The sequence below is a fragment of the Neovison vison genome, chromosome 6, assembly GCF_020171115.1.
Source record: "Neovison vison isolate M4711 chromosome 6, ASM_NN_V1, whole genome shotgun sequence".
In the NCBI taxonomy this organism is placed as follows: Eukaryota; Metazoa; Chordata; class Mammalia; order Carnivora; family Mustelidae; genus Neogale; species Neogale vison.
This window is the reverse complement of record NC_058096.1, coordinates 124,102,337-124,119,891: the sequence shown is the minus strand read 5'-3', so window position 1 is coordinate 124,119,891 and position 17,555 is coordinate 124,102,337. Positions and strand designations below refer to the sequence as shown.

At 42.9% G+C, this 17,555-nt stretch overlaps 1 pseudogene; it reads left to right on the top strand.

The window, feature by feature from the left end:
• Positions 1 to 11,454: 11,454 nt before the first annotated feature.
• On the top strand, positions 11,455 to 11,605 carry LOC122910865 (annotated as a pseudogene).
• Positions 11,606 to 17,555: the final 5,950 nt, after the last annotated feature.

Here is a 17,555-nt window from a genome sequence, read left to right as displayed (position 1 = left end):
CTGCCCTGGCCTAGGGAATGTATGAATTATATGGGATTTAAAGCACTCCATGAAACCAGCTCATGGATGGCAACAGTGAACACCCTGGCTTCTAATGTTATATTACCTGGCTTAAATTTTACTGTTGCCACTTCAAGCATGTGATTTAACCACTGTATGTCTCTGTGATTATAGTAGAATCTCCATGATAGGGGAGGAATTTTCTCCTGCCTCATAGTACAGTAACATTTAGCTGCCCTTATTTTTGTCCATATCTTGTAGACAGGGAGACCAAAACTTGGGAACTGATGATGAGGGAGTCTTCCTCTTCCAAGAGGAAAAGTCAAATTTAAATCTTGCCTGAGATCCTGTTCTGGATCTCAGAATTGTCCTATATTCATTTTCAGTTCAAACCAGCTCTTTGCAATGTGAGGACATAAGCTTCCCACTCAATGGGAGTGATGCCCATGGGGCCATCCTGGGTACAGATGACACTGAGATCAGGGTAATGGCAGGACCATGGTAGACCTTTCCTAAGTATAGACTGCTAAGACCCCCACAGAAAGAAGGCCCCACTAGTGGGGAAGGGAAGAGTTCAGGGTCTTCCTAGGTTTCATGGACAGAAGCTGAGCTTAATGATGCCAGTTTGCTGTATGAGAAGTGAGTTATGACCATCCATTGCTAAATAACAAGCTCCTTGCCATAAAAGTGACTCTAGCTCTTATACATTATCTCTTTTCATCCCTTTAGCCATGCTAGGGAAGTATAAGAAATTCACATCTTGCCTTATAGCACATGTTGGCAAAGGCAAGATTTGAACTTAGGTTTGTTGGACTCTTTCACCTGCGTTCCCCTTACGCCCATGCTGCTCTTCTCCTTGAAGATAGGACTACAGGGCCATCAGAGGGCCAGGAGAATGTACTGACATGAGATGAGAAAGCCATTGTCAGCAGATAGTTCATGATCTCAGTAATTACCAATTAGGTAGATCAAGGCTCCATAGCAAAGAAGTGAGATTGGGCCTGAAAGTCCAGAAAAGCTGGATGAGGGCAAGATTGATGACCACAGGCTTTCTGGAATGCTTGGGCTCTCAGCCATACTACCCACATGGATAGCAGCGGGAAGGTGCTCTAGGAACTTGACTATCACTCTTATTCTCAAATAGCCAGGTCAGGTCAGCAGCTCTCACACTCTCTGGCACCACAGTCAGAACGTTCCTAGACACCTATACTTGGATTCTGCTTCAATGCCAAAGCCCTGGCCTTGACCCACCTTTGGTCAGGGAATCACCTATTTGTGGTAGGGGAAGGAGTAGATAGCGGTCTTGACACTCAGCAGAAAGCTATAGACTCTTCCTAGGGAAATATACTTCCTCATAAATATTACGCACGATTTGAGAGGGTATCTGGGTCCCATGGGATTTCTCCATCAATCCCAGGAAAGTCTATAGATTTGGTTATAAGCTTTGCATTAAACTAGTAGGTTGTACTGGTGGTTGAACAGGAGTAAATGGGAACAAACAGTTTCATGTGCAGTAATAAATAAACATTAAAATAGATAAAGTACCTCATACAAAACAAGAAATGTGCAGTAGCTATGAGGAAAACGTCAGAATCTTACGGTGAAGCAACAGTACAGCTGTGAATATATTCTTGAATGCTGAGAGTCAACATTTAAAAATGTAAATCTTCCCACTATTCATCATTAGATTCCAAGACTGGTCAAGTTTAGGTGTTTAGGTGTGAGAACTTTCAAAAATGATGCCAGGGTTCATTCAGAACAGAGACTGGCAAACTATGGCTCAACAAATCCAGCCCACTGTTGTTTTTGTAAATAAAGTTTTGTTGGAATATAGCCATACTCATTTGTTTACATATGACCTGTGGCTGCTTTCCAGCCACACAGGCTGAGTTGAGTAGTTACTGCAGAGACTGTATTACCCGCAAAAAGCCTAAAATGATTACTGTCTTTTTAAGAGAAAGTTTGTAGACTTCTGACCCAGAAAATTAAACACATGGAAATATCTATGAAAACATAAGAAAAGGTTGATATGGGCAGACTAGCCTTACCACATTTCAAAAGATTTCATAAATACACACTATTTAAATTATACATACTATTGGCATAAAAAGAGAAAATTGTTCAGTGCAGCAGAGGGTGCAGAAATAGGTCCAAACATTGGGCGAATTTACCTCTCGTATATGATAGGATGACATTTCAGATTGGCAAGATAGGATGGACTATTCAATAATCTGGGTTGATATCTAGAAAAAGGAAAAAAGAATCTCAGTTCTATCTTCATGTCTTAAATGAAGGAAATTCTAGATGAATACAATATTAAATGATGATCCATGGAATCCTAAAAAGGCTACAAGGAAACAAAAGCTTCAAAGGAAAGAAGGTTCATGTATTTTACTTAAAAACTTTTTTTTTAAAGCGTGCTCAGTAAATTTACTATAGTGAAGCCAAAAGGCACATGAGAAACAAGACAAAGTAACCTTGTCCTGGAAGACAGAGCTTGAATGCAAAGAGAACCAACAAATCAATGAGAAAATAATAAAACAACCTAATAGAAAGTCAGTGAAGAGCATCAACAGGCAGTTCAGACATCCCCAATAAAGAAATGAAAAATAGCAAATAAACATATGGAAAAATGCTCATTCTTCTGTTGATTAAAGAAGTGTAAATTAAAACAACTCTGATATATCTTAATTTACCTGTCAGATTAGCAGATTGCCAAAGAGATGGAAAGTGTCAAGGGTGTGTGGAAACAGACATTTGCATACACAGTTTGAAAGAGTAATTGCAGTCTTCTCAGAGGGTAATTTGACTGCACTTATGAACACTGTCGTGCACCCACACTCTGACCTGGCATTGCCATGCTTAGAAGATTATCTTACTGGTGTGCTCAAACACACAAAAATACTTGGAAGAGGAGATTAATTGCACATTGTTTGTATTAGTAAAATAATGGGAAATGACCTAAATACCCATCATTAGGCTTTCATTGTGTCAGTGTTTCTCAAATCTGAGTAATGTATTGATTCCAGTGAAGAAAAAAAGAAATTCTCAGAAACCCTTTCTGTTGCGTTTAATTATTTTTATTATGATGTTTCTCCAAAATGGGGATCTATTGAAATAAGGACAGACCTCACAGGTTCATAGTTCTTATAATTCTCTAAGTCAAAATCAAATGTATAAATTACATACAAATATAAAACCAATAAAATTCAAGTTAACAGTACTCAGTTCATTAAGATGAGTGGTACATTCTGCTAAAATGGAAGTGTGGCTATTAACAGTGGAGTTGTATAGACATGGATTCAATTTTACATATAAAATTCGTACTTTCAGTTCAATACCTAATGAAAGGAAGGGGCCTGCTTCCTTAAATGGACTTTAAAAACTGTATTAATACATTCAAGCTTTGCCTGCCTGTTTGTTCAGGCTATTTGGATCCATGATTAACAAAACCCTTCAAATGCTGTCATTGATAATCTCGGGAAGCGACCCAGTTTCTTTGGAGATAAAGTTAGCCTCGTGGCTTATTGAAATGGGTGTTAAATAGTATTTAATCTAATTATCACGGGACCTGAGGGCAGAAACATTCTTTCTGGGGTGTTTACTGCCTTGCTTGTTGCTAATGAGTTGAGGCATGCTGTCTGGGTACAGGCTCTGTTTTTGCCTCTCCTACTGGGAGGCAGGGGGGATCTCAATGTTCCCCCTTGCTTGTCTCCTTTTAAATTACTCTGAAATCTTTGTTTCCCGGGACTGTCATGATGTGGTGGACCTTTGCTTGCCCTGGCTCTCCTGGTAAATACAGACGACGTGTAGCAACTTGGGGTGGCTCTTGCTAGAAGGTAGTTATCGGGACCGTTCAAAACATGGCTTTTACTCGCTTTACTCAGGGGACAGCATCAGAATGAAAATACAGGATCAGCGAAGTCCCAGCAGACCCCTGGCTCACCGGAATGTGGTGAAATTTGAAAGCAAGATGGGACTGGGGAGTGAGAGGAGCATGTGACTCCAAAGTCACAGTCACAGGATAGGCTTCCTGGGAAGGCTTGTAATGTGTCTGTTGACAGTGTACCTGAGCTTTGGAACAGGACCACGTAGGTTCAGGTCTGCCCTTGGCCACCTACTCACCAGCTGATTGGGCTAGGGCTTGCAGCACAGTGAGTGCCAGAGGTAGCTCTGTGGGCATTTGGGTCTCAGCTCAGGGCCACTCCCCTCCTTCTGCCAGGCCTAAGGGACCGCCCCCCCCCACCTCCACCCACCCAACCTCGCTTCTGAGGTCACCAGGTCTCCTGCCAGTCAGGGTCGCCTGAAGCAGTGGTCAGAGGCAGCAGAGGGATGGGGGAGAGGTGCTCCAGGGCTCTCCTTAGAGATGGGATGACGCAGTTCTGGGCTGTTAACTAGGTGTTGGCAGAGAGCATTTAAGCTTTTAAAATCCTTACATCAGATGTTTTCATGCACTTCCCTGCCGAGAAGTGCAAAGGGTGCTTGGTTTAACTGTGGTTATTTACAGCCCAAAGAAAGTGGCTGGCAGTTCGAGGGAAGCCAAGGGTTTTATTTCTCACTCTTGTTTTCCATTTCTCTGATTTATGGTCCTTAGGCCTGGCAGAGCTTGCCTGAAACGCTTGAACTTGGTCCACTCCAGCCCTACCCCCTGTGGAAAGTAGGCCCCCTCTCTGGAGGCTCTGTCCTCCTAAATTTCCGGCCCTGGGAACACCAGCCCCAAAGCTCTTGGCATGAAAACTGATGCCAAAGCTCCCTCTTGCTGTTGGTTTTCTCCCATTGGCCATGGCTCTCCTGGTAAATACAGACAACGTGTATTTACTTAGGTAAATATGTTTATTTTCAAGAAACGCCACTTCCACTCAGGGCTGTCATTATCCATTTTTGACTTGATTCTTTGGCACTTGAATATCTGCTGGGGGAGTATATTTTTTCACCTTGCCTAGCCCCGTCCATGATGGTATCAGACAGAAGACCCAGTTTGGGGTGTACATTGTCCTGGGTGTTGACCAAAGGTGCCTGTCCCTACTGGGCAGCTCCTCGACAGCCTGGGTGGAAATGGTCATGTTCTCAGTATGTGGGAGGCATTTCATGAATGGCTGCTGGGGGAATGGAGGAGTGAGGGATCGTGGGTTTTCTGGGCCTGGCTGCAGAAATGCAGGCTGCCTCCCTGCCCAAATGGGTACCTTGAACTGTGTTCGTAGAGGTGCAAAACTAGTAATACTCAAAGTAATACTCAAGGTACCTGGGCACGCACTTTGTACCAATCTCTTCTAATGCACATGCCCATGTTGTAAAGGAGGTACTGCTATTACTTCCATTTTACAGGGTGAGGAAATAGAGGCACAGAGTCATCAAGCAATCGACACATAGTCCCAAAGCTAGTTAGCTGCAGGGATGGCAGGCAAGCTCAGTTCCATTTGACCCTCTACTCTGCACTTACGGCCACTGTTGAGATGCAGTCTTCTTTCAGATCATGAGTCTCTGTGGACAGTAACAGCTCTCTTGGTAGAGCCCGCAAGGTTTTTCTTCTGACTCTCCTGGAGTAGCTTCCCTGGCTTCCCCAGTTGGGGGTATTTTTCTACTCTGCTCTTCCTGGCTGGCACGCTTGCTTGCCCCAAATCTCTTTCTGATACTTTTCATGGACAAAATTCTCTCCCCTCATTGTCATCTTCCTGGAGCAGAGGCCAAGGCTTGCAACTCTGGGAACCCCAATCATGCCCTGTCATGCGAGAAGTTTATCATTTTTTGAACGTTTTATTTATTTCTTTAAGTGAGAGAGCAGGAGCGAGTGGGGGAGGAGCAAAGGAGGGGGGAGAGGGAGAGAATCTCCAGCAGACTCCCTGCTGAGCATGGAACTTGATGTGGGGCTCGATCCCAGGACCCTGAGATCAGGATCTGAGCCAAAACCAAGAGTCGGATACTTAACCGGCTGAACCACCCAGGTGCCCTGAGGAGTTTATCATTTTTATTAGCCTTTTCAAAGAGCCTATTATTGGCTCTCTTGACCTTCCCTAAATTATGCTTATTATTTCATTAATGTTTATTCCTTTCTTTTCCCTTTGGGTTTATTTTACTCTTCCTTTTCCAGTTCAGAGAGATGGATGTTTCAGCTAATTAATGTTTGTTCTTCCTTCACACAAGGTTCTAGGTTTTCCTCTAAATTCTGCTTCAGCTGCATCCTGGAGGTTTTGCTGTCTGTATTTTTTATATCCTCAAATTCAAAATATTTTCTGCTTGTATTGTGATTTCCTTTTTGACTCATGGATTATTCAGAAGTGTGTTTCTTGACTCCTAAACACATGGGGGGATTTCTGTGGTTTATCCTTTGGTGATTAATGTCTCCTTAAGTACTGATACTCTGACATCAGGGACAGCCTCCCGTTGACCACTCCTGATCCTGTGGCAGAAATGGACCCCCTCATCACCGCTTCCCCTTCTACACTCCCTGCTCAGGCAATGTCTGTTTCTCTGTTGTGCAGATGAAGGAATTGAGGTGAAAGATTTTGCCCAATGTCCCACAGCTTGTATGCTGGATTGTGGTCGTGGAGAGAGGACGGGTGTCCAGTCCAGCCCAGCTCCCCCGGTGCCAAAGCCCAACTTGGCCACCTCCTGCTCTCCATTTCACAGTCACTTGGGGATGTGAACAAGGGAGCTGTGGTGTCAGCAGAGGAATGGAGGTCTGTGCCGTCACCACTCGGCGGGCACCAGCTCCTGCTGTTCTGCAGACACCCCTTCACTCCTGCCTTGTACTGGTTTTCACTAATGAAAGTACCCTCTCCAGACTGCCTGGGTGAGTTGTGAAAACAAACTCAGGCTCTGGTCACTGGCTTTCTTCCCTTCAGCCACCTCCCACAAGGAGCAATGTCCTACAGTCAGAGTGGCAAAAATGACTTCTAAAAATGCAAAAATAGCTTGAAGGAAGGGTCTGCCTTGGGATGTGAGTGACACGTCATTTGAGCAGCTGATGGATGTCAGCGCCAGCCTTCCACACTCTGCTTGATGGGCAGACCTGTCGGCAAGTGGCTCCTTTATGATTCCCATCATAAAACAAGCCCATCTGGGTGGTTCATCCTTAGCAAATATTAAGGAGAAAAATGAAGATTCTGGTCATTATTTGGCACACAGGTTTTCATTATTGTGTTGTTCCCCCAGCATGTTTTTCTCTGCCCGCTTGGAGGTAATCTCTTTGCTGTCAAATTACTCAAGTGAGCCAGAGAGAGAATTTGCTCCAGCACATATCCTTTCCAGAGATCATCAATAAATAATAAATAAACTGGAGAGTTTCTAGAGCTTTCTGTTTTATAATGAGGTCATTTGAGCTTGAAGTAGTAGAGGATAAGTTCTTTAAGGAGAGCTGGAGAGAGGATATGGTCCAGAGATTCTGAGTGTTAGGGACCTAACCTGCCAGGTGTCAGTTCTTTAAAAGGCTTTACCTTGGCGGAGTTTGCTGTATCCACAATTGGCCGAGTGCTGGGGCAGGCTTCCGGCAGCTGATCCCAGCTGCAGGGCTGTCCCCAGGGAAGATGGCCCCAATTGTCATGGAATCTTCACTTGCTTGAAGGGAGCTAGGCAGCCAGTTTTGTTTCTGCTGTTGGTTCAGAGGGTTTATGGGGTGGGAGTGACTGTTCATTGTTTCATCGTACCAGGTGGTGGGAATTATAGAGGGCATGGATAGCATGGAGCACTGGGTGTGGTGAAAAAATAATGAATACTGTTATGCTGAAAATAAATAAAAAATAAATTAAAAACAAAACCAAAAAAATAGTATTTTTTCCATACAAAATTAACACATAAGTTAATTAATCCTGGATAGCGCTCCTACAATTTCAACATTTGTAGATAATCACTTCAACTTTCTTAAGTACTTTTTTAAAAAGACTTTTCTCAAGGAAAAATATATTTGTACAAAATGGATCTTACCATATGCATTTTCTTTTGAATCTTACATTTTCAAGTATGTAGTGGGGCCATATTTCTTTGTTAGTACATATTCTGGTATAGTATGTTAATGACTGTATTGTATTTCATCATATGAATGTACCATAATTTATTTAACCAATATTATATTATTGGGCTTTCTCTCTCTCTCTCTTTTTTTTCCTTTTTGTTCTAACAGTGCTGTAATAAACAACCTTAGAACTCATTTGATATGCACATCTTTACTCTATAAGTTATATTTTTAAAAATTTATATATAATTTATATTATATATTATATGTATTTATATAAATATATATAAATACTTCTATAAATATATATTATATGTATAATGGGTCAAATGGTAGGCCTTTTTAATGCTTTTGATCTGCAATTCCTGAGAGCATTCCCCTAAATCTGAACTTGTCATGCTTTCACTCATGTGGTGTGAGTGTGAATGGGAAGGGTCCTTGTGTTCTCTATTCCCAATATATGACATAACAGGCAAAATGGATGCATCTTCCCAGGGCTGGTGGGTATGCATGTCCAGAGCACAGCTTCACCATAACACCTAACACTCTCAACTGAACCTGTTTACTTACTCTTCTGTCTCTCCAGATGTATTAGAGGCTACTTGAGATGAAGCATTCCTTTTTTTTTTTTTTTTAAGATTTTATTCATTTATTTGACTGGGGGGGGTGGGACACAAGGAGGGGGAGTGGGAGAGGGAGAAGCAGTCTCCCTACAGAACAGGGAGTCTGATGCGGGGCTTGATCCAAGGACCCTGGGATTATGACCTGAGCTGAAGGCAGATGCTTAATCAGCTGAGCCACCCAGATGCCCCTGAGATGAAGAATTTTTATTTATCTTTATAACTCCAGTGTCTGGTAAATAGCAGGATCTCATTCATTCATGCAGTAAGTATTTATTGAGGGCCAGCTATATGCTGGGCACTCTTCTAGGCACTAGGGATACCTCTGTGAGCATCCCTGCTCTCATGGAGCTTGCGTGGAAGTACATTCATGTGGTCAGTGACTGCCCCCCCCCCGCCCCACCCCGCACCCTCTCCCCTGCAGTGGCTTCTCCACCCTTCAAGGCACAGCTTCTCTCTGAAAATGTCCCTGATCCCTCTGGGCCACATTGTGCTGCCTGTGAACTCAACAACAGTGAATGCCTGCATGATTTATTTGGCACTTAGCCTATGCAGTGTGAATTGTTTTCTGTATGTTTATAGCTCTCTCTGGCCTCCCCAGCTTGACCGGGGACACCTTGAAAGGTGAGAGCACCATGAAAATGGAAACCACAGTTTTTGCATCTGTGGGTTTACAGCTCCAAATGCTGCCTTACACAGAGCTGGCTTAAGGGTGGTGCTATGCACACCCAGGGAGGCCCAGCTGGGTACCATGCTTAGGAGCTCCAGGTTACCTGTCTTCTCTACTCTGGCTCCCCAGCATTTGATGCTCAAGTTGCATTTCCCACCTTGAACTCACAAGGACAATCTACTATCTCTAAGATGAGTAGAAAAGGCCAAATTCAATGAGAAGGAAAGCACGGAAAACTTATTAGAACCAAGCTTAAGCAAAAAAGTGTGTCTAATCAATTATACATAGTGATCATGAACCTGAAGTTCCCTTAGACAGCCATGGGGAGAGCAGGAGAAGGGCTTGCCCTGCCTGTTTGGTAAGCTTTCCTGTAAATCCCATTGTGCTGCAGTGGGAGGAGTTTGTTGCCCCTCCCCCCCCCCCTTTATTTAGAGGAAAAGGAAAAAGCCCACTCTGTCCTCCTGGTTTGAAAATACTCCACCCTGAAATACTCTTCCATCTACTGCCACAAAGCCCTTTCTTCTTGTGTCCTTTCATCCCATATCAAATGCCTACCTAGCTGTAGCTGCCAGCATTTGGAGTGGCTGACTTGCTCTTCTGCTGAGACGTAACTGTTTGATGATTTACGTGTGGACTCTCCTAGAATCCAATCCGGATTCGATGGTGATTATTAAAGCTCGCAGCTCCATCTCAGGGGAAGTAGTTGGAACTGGAGGCCAATGAACCTGCTCTGAGAAGTTGCTAGGATTAGTTGAGAAATTCCCCTGCAAAGGAGAACTTTAATTTTGGGTAACTGGGGTGAAGAGGAAGGAGGGACAATGGAAGGGGGAATGTAGGGATAACTGCGTATGCTAGTGGCATCTGGGGACTCCTTTGCAGCCCACGTGAGGTCGGTCTTCTGGACTCACAAAACACCCTCCCCCATTCTCCTGCTGATCAATATCAGGAGGGGCTCGCAGCAGCCCCCCGGTGATGAGCTCTAACCCTCAACTTTGCCCCTGTGTTTGGTTTATCTCCTCAACAAGGTGGTAAGCACAGAGACACAGAAGTAGTTTTCGCTGATTGGTTGATTTAAGAGTTGGTAATTAGAATCTGAAGCTACCCAATGCACACTATCTGTCTGATGGTTTAGGGAAGATGGTTGGGGCAGAACTGACCCATGGAACCAAAGTGTGATACAATATACTGCTGGTAGCACTAGAAAATTAAAGGTGACTTTTCAATCAAGATTGCGAGCTGACAGCTGCCTATCTGAGGAGCTCCAAGTAATGAGCATGTTGTCTCCAACAGGGGGCCTTGATGACTGATAGGTGGGAAGCTGTACCACAGCCTGGAATTATTATGCTCACTCACAAAAGAGGGCAAGTGACAGCACGGTGATCTATGAGTGCTGTCTGTGGGGTTAATGGTAAGCTTTCCCGCTGCTAGTGGTCTATAAAGAGAGCGAAGAAGAGGGAAATGGTGCGGGGGAAAAATCAATAGTATTAACAGAGTCATGGTCATAAATGCAATCATTTATTTCTGTGATGGTTTTTATGGAACTAGTTATGAACTCGATACTTCTTTTTAGTTTATAGGTTGGAGAGAATGGGAATTTGGGGGAAAAACTCCAACTTTCTGTTAGACACAGCAGCCATATTGAGTCAATTAAAGCTTATTTTCGTAGCCTTTAAACGGGTGAACTGAGAAACGAATGTATATGCAGATGGAAGAAGTTAGGGAATACTGGAGATAAAGTGTGATCTTTAATGTCAGAAAGACCTGTTTTTTGAATCCTGGTTCTGCTCGTTATTAGCTGCATTACCATTGGCTAATTTCCTCATCTATATAACAGGATAAGTATATCTCACTAGCCAGGCTGGTTATAAGGCTGAAATAACATCATGCATATTTGTAAAGGCGTCCAACACTGCACCGACTAGGCAAAAGCTGCTCATCAAACCATGGCTATGATTTGCTGACGCCTCATCATCAGAGGCATCTGTGTGTATTATTTCATGATTCATTACAGTCACCAGTTCAATGACCTCTGGGCCACAGGCCCAGGAAGACTAGTGTAGTATATGTGACTTTCTGAATCTGTTCATTCACAATAATTACAAAAGTTTAAGGAGTGAGCTCAGATCTCTAAGAAATCTAGAAAGTCCCTTCAAAACACAACAGTAAACCCTGGAAATACCCAGGCAGAGGTAGAATGTTCATATAACATGGGCACTATCGCTTCTCGGCCTTTTGGCTAAGATCAAGTGTAGAAAAGGTTATTAGGATGGATGGAAAGAGAAATAAGAGTTATATATAGATTGTTATTTTAAAAATAAAATTTGAAGGGCATCTGGGTGTCTCATTCAGTCAAGTGTCCAACTCTTGATTTTGGTTTAGGTCATGATCTCAGGATCCTGAAATCAAGCCCTGGGTTAGGCTCCAGCTCAATGGGAGTCTGCTGGAGACTCTCTCTCTCACTCTGCCCCTCCCCCATGTGCACTCATGCTCTCATACTCACTCTCTCTGTCTCTCCCCATCTCTAAAAAAAGAAATAAATCTTTAAAAAATGAAGTTTGAATAGTTATTTTTTTTAAACTGGTAAAAATTCTGAGGAAAAATATATGGGTTTTCAAGTTTAGCTTTTTAAATGGTCCAGAGCATATAAGTTTGAGTATTCTTGATTATTTGAGTTGGTTTTATTATTACTTATTTATTTGAGAGAGAGAGAGAGAGCATACAAGTGCAGATGAGAGGCAGAGAGAGAGATAAGCAGACTCCCTGCTGAGCAGGGCACCCAACACAGGACTAGATACCAGGACCCTGAGATCCTGACCTGAGCCAAGGCAGCCGCTTAACCAACTGAGCCATCCAGGTGCCTAGTATTCTTGATTATTTGGCAGGGAGGAATTAACATACACTTACTGTGCCAGACATGTTTATACACATTCTTTTCACAATTCAGTGATATGAGGCATGCTATCCACCTCTTACAGATGGGGAGATTAAGAATAAAATATTTAATGTAGACTCAAGTTGCAGAGCTGTATGAGGCTGGAGTTCACACTCCAGTCTCTTGGTCTTCTTGCTGCCTTATGAAAGAGAGGATATTGGCATCTGGGAAATCTTCCTTAAAACTTCTTCCCTTCCTAGGCCCAGTGAGAGCACTTCCATAGGCTCTGACTGCAGTTGGGTCTTCTGCCATCACCCCACTTAACTTACTAAATGGTGCTTGTCTGGTCACTAGTTTTTATCTCCAGAATGAACTCCACAGTTGCAAAAACCATGTGCTCATATTCTCTGGACCTCCAGGGCCTTCCTGTGGTAGCTGGTACATATTGGGTGCCCGGGCATCATGAGTAAATGTTGGAAGACAGCAACCTGGTGTCTAGCTCTCAACCCTTTTCTTTGAGCCACAGTGGGTCTCAAATTTATCTATGCAGTGTCCTGTCTGGGTATATGTTCATCCCAACTCAACCTTCTGCCCTTCTCCATGGGTCTTTTTTCGAGACTTAAATGCTCTTCTAGCATATGACTCCTTTGGCCTCCTATGATCCTCAGCTTCTCTGACCCAACCCCAGCTTCCTTCTGGATGTTTCCTCTCTGTCTAGGGTGCTGCCTCCTTTACGAGCTTCCACAAACCCATCTGCCTCTTGAGCTTTTTGGCTGTGGCTGTTCATTCCCTACCCACAAAGGCTACAGGAAGCCACCACTCCAGACACCCTAAAATCAGTGTTCTCCCACAGAGGCCACGTGATATCCATGGTCTGCCCCAAGAAAAAGAGGAGTGCGGGTATGCCACAGGATAAGTGCAATGATGTGATGGGAGACATTTCAGCCCACTTCCCAGCTGTGGGACAACTAACTCTCTGAGCCTCTTTTTCCTCATTTGTGCAATAAGGTCAAACATCCCTATCAGGTAGTAAATTTACAAAGCGTAACTTTGATTCTGACACTGTGAGAATTCTGGAAGTTCTGTGTGTGTGCAAATGAGTCTCCAGGGCGGATAGGGGCTGGCTTACCGCCCACATCCTCAGCTCCACAGAATGCACAGTGATCTAAGGGTAGCACAAACACACACTTTCTTTATGGAAAATGGGCCTCCAAAAGAAAGGATGAAGTTTCTGTTGATGACAGAATGGAAAAGATGAAGAGGTAGGAGAAAGTGATGGCTCTCTGCAAGAAAAGAGACATTCAGTGGGGGACATTTTGTACCAAAGTGGCATTTGTCAGTTTGGGTTTTTTCTCCCTTAGGGCAAATCCCTCATGGCTGCCAAGACACTACTAAAAATGAACAATGGAGAAAAGATAGGAAATATAAAAAATGTTGAAAGCATTGGGAAGTTTCATTTGTTTCTTTGTTTCTTTGCAAAGATTCTGCTCTTAATGCCAAGGTTGATGTTTCTCCTTCCGCACGTTTGTTGTTAGTATTCTGCGTGAAAAGTTAAACACTTGAAACAGATAAAGATTACCTGCCAATGCTTTCCTCATGAATCAGATTGAAAATGCAAACTGTGACATGAAGCAGAGGCATTTATTTTATTTAGTAGGGAATCGGGAAAGGAAATTGCTGGGCTCCTGCAGCCCCAGGCACTGGTAGGTTACACCAGCAAATTCCTCTCCCCCTTCCCCTGCCTCCAGCTCCACTCATGGCTTTCCCTTCTCTTCCCATCTGTGCCCCAGTATCATGCCACCCTACCTCCGTTAGAAGTACTTCTGAAATCTTCAGAAAGGAAGACCACAAGAATCTTTTTGGGGGACGGGGTTGAATTTTGATCATTTTGATCTGCTGGATGTAGCCATCTTTCTGCTCTGGAGATCAGAGAGTTGGGGGTTAAATTATTAAGTGCTGTCACTTAATAGCTGTTTGGCGATCAACAAGTTGCTAAATCTCTCTGGATTTAGCATACTTATTTATTGTGATTTTTTTTTTTTATATGGAATGCAGATATAACTACCTGTTGTTGGATTCATTTAAGTAACTCTAATGCCGTCCATTGCTCACCACCCTCCACCAGCCTGGAGTTAGTGTCTGGGCAGGGCATTTCTCCCCAGCTCCCTGGAGACTATGAACCTATTAGGAATGCTGCACTGACTAAAATCCCTTAACGGGAGCGGCCAGAGGCCAAGGACTGCTCTAGACTCCCAGCAGGTGGGTGCTCAGGGAGCATTGTTTTTGTGCCCCAGGGTAGGAGAGTAATGCAGGAATGTAATCCTGTTTGCTCTTCCTTTAGAGGCATCTCTGTGTAGCACAGAGCCATGGCTAATACCAAGAAGGGGAATATTAGTATCCATGTGTCCTGAGCTCAGCAATCTTTTTGAGAATTTTTTTCCCTTCTATCTTAAAAAAAATTTTTTTTATGTAGTCAACTTTGATCCTCTGCCTCCATTCAGTAAGCGTCAAAGGTAGAGTCTTGATACTTATATTTTTGATGTGACACATAAATCAGAGATCGGCGGGAGACATTCTTCTTTGCCTTTAGAAAGCTCTTACTAAAGGGAAGTAATAGGTTCTCTTGATCTGGGATGTAGACTTTTCATGATGCTGTGTATGTCCCCAAAGGAATAGGAGGTCAAATCCCAATGAATCAGCATAACGGGTGTGCTGTTTGCCTTTCTGTGGCGAAGTGAGTACCTGTGTGTCTTATATTTTCCCTCCTGAGAGGCAGCAACGTGTACTTGCAGCATCACTATCCTGTCCTGGTGACTAAAAGACAGAGAGGTATGTATATGGGGCCAAGAGTGAGGATATGATCATATCAAAAAAATAAACAGTACAGCATCCTTTCCTACCACCATGGAAGTGGCTAGAGTACTGGACAGAGAATGGAAGGATGGGATTCCTGTTCAGTGAAGCCCTTAACAAGCTATGTGAGCTCTGGCAAGTTTTTTAATGTCTGTGGGCTGTCACTAATGTGAGGACTAGGGGTGTATATGGATAAATATGCATTCATACGTATTCCAACTGCCTGACAAAATCTAATTTCCTACAGTAGCTGAGAGTCTGACGACATCTGTCAGAAAGCAAGCCCGCAGACAACTGGAATAGAATGTTCTTCTGTTTTTTTATTCTTATTAACATATAATGCATTATTTGTGTTTTATGGTTATTTTATCCAATTCACAGGTGCAAGGAGACCATATTTGAGGTTTGTCTGATCTACTACACAGTACAAGGCACACTGGTAGAGTATATAGCCTATTGGTAATCTTGAGTAAATCCAGAAACAAAATTTCTAGGGAATTTGAGGGAAGCCTGAAGGGAGTCCTTCCATCAGATACTTGAATCCCCTCTCCAGTATCTGTAACAAGCATTTTCCACCCCTCCTTACCCACCTTCAGTGACAGGGAAAATGGTACTCTCCTAATGGCCACTTTTTTAATTAGGACTTTTGCAAACTGTGTGTTTGTGTAAGTATAAGTGTGTGTACTTGCATGTAGTTGGATATATATGAATAGGGTAATTCATGAATTTGTTTCCAGTGTGTGTGACTGAATCTCCTACCATCTACCTCTCCAACATTTCCAAAGAGAAATGGGATTTTTCTAGGATTGTTCGATATTTTGCATTCTTGCAGCCTCCTTCTACTGGTACAGTTAATTGAGGGTTGATTTTGTTTGCAAATGTTATGCATTATTCATCCAGGGTCTCTGTGGACACCTCATTTCCTGCCTTAGAAAAGAAATCAACAAACAGATGGGTGTCATTGCTGTTGCATTGTTACGCTGAAAGAAAAATGGTGGATTGGAGCATTTTGTTCCTCTGTTTGCACAAGGAGACTTTTCTTGCCAGCAACTTAAAAGCCTCGCTTTCTCCCAGGGAGTTTTTTTGACCAGCATTAGATTTTTCTACTTTTCTACTTATTTTCCTCATTATGTATATGTAGATAGGGTTCTTGTATAAGATGATATTCAATACCTAGGGGCATTGTTCAGAGTCTTATCTTCCTGGGACCATCTTCTCTCTGAAGTCGGGGGGAGCAGTTGGGCTATGGACACCTTTTGTGAGAATCCAAGTCTTCTGAGTACAAATTACTCTGTCTGGAGAGCAGACACAATGGTGTGGCTAGGTGCTGGGATCTGTCTGGTGAGCTTCAGGTGTTACTTTGATATAGCTGGCTCTCAACATCCCAGTCAGGGCTCTGCTTCCTCTTGTGATCCTTCCTCCACTGCTGTCCTCATTGTCTCACACAAGCCTGGGTAGGTACAGGCTCAATACAACTATGTTTAGAGACTAAAAACTTAGCCCCTGAAGACTCCCTAGGATTTGTGGCCTCAGAAGAGGTTTTGAACTATGTTCTTCTGTGTGTAGTTGCCAGATCTTGTGCTTTAGATCTTTGTACAAGTCCTTGACCAATCATGTTATGTACAACCAGCTAAAGTACAGATCATTTGTGGTAATTCCTAGAGATCTCCTCAGATGAGCATTGACCCATTAGTGAGGTGTATGATGTCTTTATATGCGTCAACCAACCACACATCTACCTTGGAGCTTTCCCCACCTATTTATAAAAATATTGTAATAGATTTGGCTTACTATCTTTTGGCCATTTGAATATGCCAGGGCAATAGCAGGAATGGCAAAGGAATTTTCCTCTGGTTTGATAATGCCCCCAACTTAGGTCTGGTTTCTCTGAAGTACTATCTTGAGAAGAATGTTTAGGCTATATCTCTGTTCAGTGGCAATGAATGCTGGAATTGATTAGCAATGTCTGCTGTGGGAACGCACTAGCTGAATGGAAGTGTGTATGCTCCGAATTCTAGTGTAATTCACGGAACAGAGGCTCTAGAGCTGCATTTCTTTAATTTACATCCTTGCTCTGATACTTCCTTTAGTTGTATGTGACCTTAGGCAAATTGTTTAAGCCCTCTGTGCCTTAGTATCTTCACCTGTAAATTGAAGATATTGATAGTACCAACCTCACAGGGCTTCCTTATGGATTGAACCTCCTAATATGTGTCAAGTGCTTAGAATGATTCCTGGCACATAGTAAGCACAGCATAAGTATTTGCCATGATTTTGATTATTAATGCATACATTTCACTTTCAATATAATGAAGGAATTAAGGTTAACCTGGCGTGTTTGTCATTAATAAATCGATTTTGGGTCTTGGGGATTACCACTTTCTTTTCTTAGGGCATATAAACTGTCTTTTTAACATGTTTCCTGTGATTTCCCAGGGCATCATTGTATATCTTATAACATGTATTTTTGGATCAGTGCTTTCTCATTTCTTGAAAATTAAGACTTTTGCCATTGCCTTATCTTTAGGTCCTGTTCTTATTTTCTGTTAGTACACAAGTGTCTTTTGCAAATCCCAAGGACATATCAATTGC